This window comes from Coregonus clupeaformis, chromosome 7 (assembly GCF_020615455.1).
Source record: "Coregonus clupeaformis isolate EN_2021a chromosome 7, ASM2061545v1, whole genome shotgun sequence".
NCBI lineage: Eukaryota > Metazoa > Chordata > Actinopteri > Salmoniformes > Salmonidae > Coregonus > Coregonus clupeaformis.
This window is the reverse complement of record NC_059198.1, coordinates 17203376-17209277: the sequence shown is the minus strand read 5'-3', so window position 1 is coordinate 17209277 and position 5902 is coordinate 17203376.

Below are 5902 nucleotides of genomic sequence, written 5' to 3'. Positions count from 1 at the left end.
GTAAAGTGGCCAGACGGAAGCCATTCCTCAGTAAAAGGCACATGACAGCCCGCTTGGAGTTTGCCAAAAGGCACTTAAAGGACTCTCAGACCATGAGGAACAAGATTTTCTGGTCTGATGAAATCAAGATTGAACTCTTTGGCCTGAATGACAAGCGTCACGTCTGGAGGAAACCAGGCACCGCTCATCACCTGGAAAGTACCATCCCTACGGTGAAGCATGGTAGTGGCAGCATCATGCTGTGGGGATGTTTTTCAGGGAGACAAGTCAGGATTGAGGGAAAGATGATTGGAGCAAAGTACAGAGAGAACCTTGATGAAAACCTGCTCCAGAGCGCCCAGGACCTCAGACTGGGGCGAAGTTACACCTTCCATCAGGACAACGACCCTAAGCACACAGCCAAGACAACGCAGGAATGGCTTCACGACAAGTCTCTGAATGTCCTTGAGTAGCCCAGCCAGAACCTGGACTTGAACCCGATCGAACATCTCTGGAGAGACCTGAAAATAGCTGCGCAGCAACACTCCCCATCCAACCTGACAGACCTTGAGAGGATCTGCAGAGAAGAATGGGAGAAACACCCCAAATACAGGTGTGCCAAGCTTGTAGCGTCATACCCAAGAAGACTCAAGGCTGTAATCACTGCCAAAGGTGCTTCAACAAAGTACTGAGTAAAGGGTCTGAATACTTATGTAAAAGTCAAATTTCAGTTTTTTATATTTCATAAATGTGCAAACATTTCCAAAAACCGGTTTTTGCTTTGTCATTATGGGGTATTGTGTGTAGGTTGATGAGAAAAAAAGTACATTTAATCCATTTTATAATAAGGTTGTAACATAACAAAATGTGGAAAAAGTCAAAGGGTCTGAATACTTTCCGAATGCACAGTACATGCAAAAACATAAATATTGCAATCTACCTGCAATACTGGGAAATATGATAATGATGGGCATGGTTTTGGTTCAACTCTGGTTATTAACACCAACACTGTTGTTCATTTACACTACTGAGTGTTAATTTAACTATTTACAGTGCTAATTTAACTATTGAATCAACATTAGAAATGTTACATTGAGAAATCAACATTAGTTAACACTGGCCAATTTGCTGTGTGCTATGAAAGGGTCACATATGCAGGCTTCCATACATTTCAAGAACCTTTTAGAATTCTGAAGAACCGTACAGTAGATCCCACGTCAAGAACCCCACATTTAACTCACAGGTTCATTATTGTGCAAGAGTACTCCAGGGAACCTTAAGAGCTGAGGAAGAACCATTAAATAACCTTGATTTTTTTCAGTGTACAGCAAAAACGTCTTGTTTCTAGCTCAAACAGTTCAAAGTATATTTTCCATATTACAGGCGCAATGTTTGAATGTAAAATGCGGATCGACGAGACCGAATTTTACATTCATAAACAATGTCGTGGGCCGTTCTAAAACTAACTTTACCAGCATATCCAAACATATGGGGGCACAGAAAGAAAGGAGGGGTAGCTTCTTCAGGATAGCTTCTTCAGGAGATCAATGATCATAGCAATTAATTAATCACAGATCTCTTGCATGTCTTCATCGCAAACCTGATGTTCTTAAAGAGACAGTGTACAATTTTCACTGTAATGCATCTTAATAGGAAAATAGTGCTTTTACACATTGTAAAAACCTAATATTCCACAAATTACTTTGTAATTTCAGTGACAGGTATTTGTATCAACATTTTAGCAACATTTTAGGCAGAGAGAACAAGTTTTAAAGCACATTTCCTGCTATTCCACAAATTTGTCCATGACTTATTCCATGTTAATATGATATCTGAGTGAGAGTGACTAACAAAATCAATGGGGGCCCCCTGGAGGTCAGGGCCCTGGGCACGGTATTCGTCCATGATTACTTCAAGTTTAGATAGCTGGCTAGACTAATTTATCAATCTAAAAACTGTTAGCTGACATTGAGTGTGTTTCAGTGACTCACATAACAAGAGAAAAACTGCTGAGGCACAACCAAATTTAGAAATGGCACCTTGTGTATTCTACTATTCTAACACTTAACAGTAAGTTGAGGCCCAATATAAATCTCAATCAATTAAAAAAAATCTTACTTTATGGTGCTCCTAAATTTGATGTGGTGCTCCTAACTTTTTAAGTGGGGAGCACCAGTGCTACCAATGAAAAATGTTAGAGCCCTGTCTGGAGTAGAACTCTGGTACCCGACCCGAGCCCGATGGGCCTTGACATTATACATCGGGTTAGGGCCGGGTTGGGCCTGTTTTTTCATCAATAACTGGGGTACGGGCAGGGCTCGGTTACCACTAAATTGATCACTAACATTTTGAAGCTGAGCCATCTGCGCGTGCTCTGCTGCACAGTACAGTCATATCTGACTAAGACCATAACATGGTGTCAGAAGTGCTTTAACCTCGTCAAATACACTGAGTGTACAAAACATTAGGAGCACTTTCCTAATATTGAGTTGCACCCCCTTTTGCCCTCAGAACAGCCTCAATTCATCAGGGCATGGACTACAAGGTGTCGAAAGAGTTCCACAGGGATGCTGGCCCATGTTGACTCCAATGCTTCCCAAAGTTGTGTCAAGTTAGCTGGATGTCCTTTGGGTGGTGGACCATTCTTGATACACACGGGAAACTGTTGAGCATGAAAAACCAAGCAGCATTGCAGTTCTAGACACAAACTGGCACAAACTAATATCCCCTTTCAAAGGCACTTAAATCTTTTGTCTTGCCCATTCACCCTCTGAATGGCACATATACACAATCCATGTCTCAATTATCTCAAGGTTTAAAAATCCTTCTTTAACCTGTCTCCTTCCCTTCATCTACAATGATTTGAAGTGGATTTAACAGGTGACATCAATAAGGGATTGTAGCTTTCAACTGGATTCACCTGTTCAGTCTGTGTCTTGGAAAGAGATTATTTCACAGAACATAATAATGTTCCTTGAGTTTTGTCGGAATTTAGAGTGACGAAAATGTGCTAACAGCTAACTGCTGTCTCATGTCTCGTCATTGAGCAGAGCAGCCCAAGCAGAGCCTTTGCTATGGATACTAACAGACTCAGAGCCACCATGAGCAGAGTACATGCAGAGCGAGCTGCACACAGGCAGCAAGTGACAGACTAATGGATTTTCTAATGATGGATGTTATTTCTGATTTCGGGCTTCGGGCAGGGTAGGGCTGAAGCAGTCGGGCCTGGGTGGGGCTCGGGGTTCAAATTCATGGCAGTGCAGGGCTCTAGTCTGGAGTAGCCAGCAGATTCCGACCCTACCGTTACGCTTGTTTACACTGAGCTGCACTGGGGTTGGAACGCAATCCTGGTTACATTAACCTTTTACTGCAGTGGGCGAAATCAGGGTCACACAGAGTGTTTCTTGGCAGTCTTAAACAAATCTACTTTGAAACAAAACTATACACCTCACACACATGGTTATGGGATTTAAAAAAGAAGACACCTGTACCATATGTGTTGTTGTTTTTAATCGCACTGCTTTGCTTTATCTTGGCCAGGTCGCAGTTGTAAATGAGAACTTGTTCTCAACTGGCTTACCTGGTTAAATAAAGGTGAAATAAAAAATTAAAAAATATGAGATATAGAGTTGAAATGTATTCCATTTTGAGTTTTCATACCAGTATTACACTTTATATACATCACAGAAGACTGAACTATAACAAAACCGTTTGACATAGAAACACCAGATTTTCTGCAGATTTAAAAATAATAATGTTTATTCATTATGAAATTATGAGAAATATTAAAAACATTCCATCCATGAGGCCACTAGGTCATTTGACTGCAGGAAAGGTCTACGACACCGTGGAGCCAGCGAGAGATATCGGTCGGAAAACGTACCTCAATGCAGGGATGGGATATGCCACTGTACTCCAAATTGTACCTTTATCCACACTGATACATCGAGATATACTGCCCTTTTCGTCCTCATGCTAGCTAGCAGTCGCCACAGCAGCCATCTCTGCATTGAGGTATGTTTTTTGACCCATAGTCTGCAGCTCAGTGCATAACGGTAAGGTCGGAATCTGATGGCTATGTCTGGAGGTGAGGGAAGTAAGGGCAGAAACATCAATAGTAACTGCAATTTACGGCCCCAGAGGCAGCAAGAACTTCTGAACAATACTATGGTAGAGCGTCTGCTAAATGATTAAAATGTAAATGTAACGTGTCGTCAACATTTTGGGAAGCCTGATTCCGCTAAAATAGACTGTGTCTGTGCTAGATTAAAATACATCAATAAACAGTCCAGATAGAGGTTACATATCTCTTGACATTTACGAAAAAATTTTTTTATCTGCATTCAATTCCAAGTGTCACTCTTCAGTAAAAGCATCGACGGTTGGTTGGACCTCCATCCATCATGCCTCTTGAACTGTTGCCAGTGTCAGGCCCACTGTCTCCTTCTCCCTGACAGATAAATGACTGATGCTGACCGCTCCCGTGGCCAGAATGGCACTATGGCCAGATGGACTATGATCTGAAACTCAAGTGCTAGCTGTTTTCCTAAGAGAAAACAATATCAAATGATGAACATTTTCCAATATGGACGCTCAATAAAAGTATCTCCATGTCCAGGTCAAAGGCAATTCCATCTAATCATGGTCTTGTTAAACACAGCATTCGCTCCTCTTTCCTAAAAATCCACCAGACTCTCAAGAACCAATAAAAAGGTTATTATAGTAAAACATCTTTAATAACAAGGTGCACTATATGGGAATGGGAAAGTGGCATGTGGTCGAACAAAGGTACTCTTTGATCTACAGTATATTATTCACATTGTGGTAAAAGGTTTCGGAGATGATGAGATTTATTCACATGACAACAACAGACAAACAGAATACTCATCTAAATGCTAATAACTTAGTCTATTTTCCTGACCACTTAACCTGTCCCATTCTTTCGCAAGATCCTTGAGACAAAGCCTACCTACGGCATGCATACACTGCATTTTTCCAGATTTTTATGAAATATGACCTATAATTAATTAGAATATGAGTGAAATAGTTTTTCTTCCACATTTTTTAAATGAAGTATATTAAAAATCAGCTTTTCTGAGTTGGAATGGTGTGGGCGTACCCCAACAACAGAATGGTGTGGGCGTATATCGGTAATAAAAAAATATAAATGCAAGTAGACCGCTGATTGGCCAGCTCATCCTCCTCAGGAGGACGTCATACTCTATAAGGAAATAGCAAGCATTTTTTAAACGGTCTGTTTGAAATACAAGTTTGAGGTGAGGTTTTTCTCCAATTTATGCTTTGCCACAAATACGAGTATAGGATGAGTCAACAACATTATTTGGGTATGAGTTAACAGAATATGAACTTTTAAAAGTACGATTTTCATTGGACAGTTCCTTTAAAAGGTATGAAGCACAACTATTCCTGGTCTTACATTCTCTGACCATGTAATTCTTTGGCCTGGACATTGTGGCAAATATTTTACCAAATGACTCAAGGGGCAAGACCCACAGGTTCTGCCAAAGGGGCTTACTCAGAGGCTGCGTAAGGGGCTCCCTGAGGGACTGTATTTTAGGGGCTGCTAGAGGGGCTGCCTCCCATCCTCAGACTGCCTCCCCTCAGCATTGTTACAGTTCAGGCAGGCCACCCTGCTCTGTAATTGAAATGTGTAAAAATGGCAGGAGGAAAATGAAGAGGATCCATTAGAGAGAGAACCTCTGCTACTGGCACAGGGCTGACGCTTGACACGGCACAATTCTGTTGATAAGTGTGGAGTTGATAACAGATCATATAGAGATCAGGATATATCGATGGGTTTGAGTGACAGCTCATGTTAATATACTACTTTCTTCCATTTTGAAATGGAAATAATGTAGACCTTAAAGGGGAAGTTTAGGATTTTACAACTAGAAAATTGAAA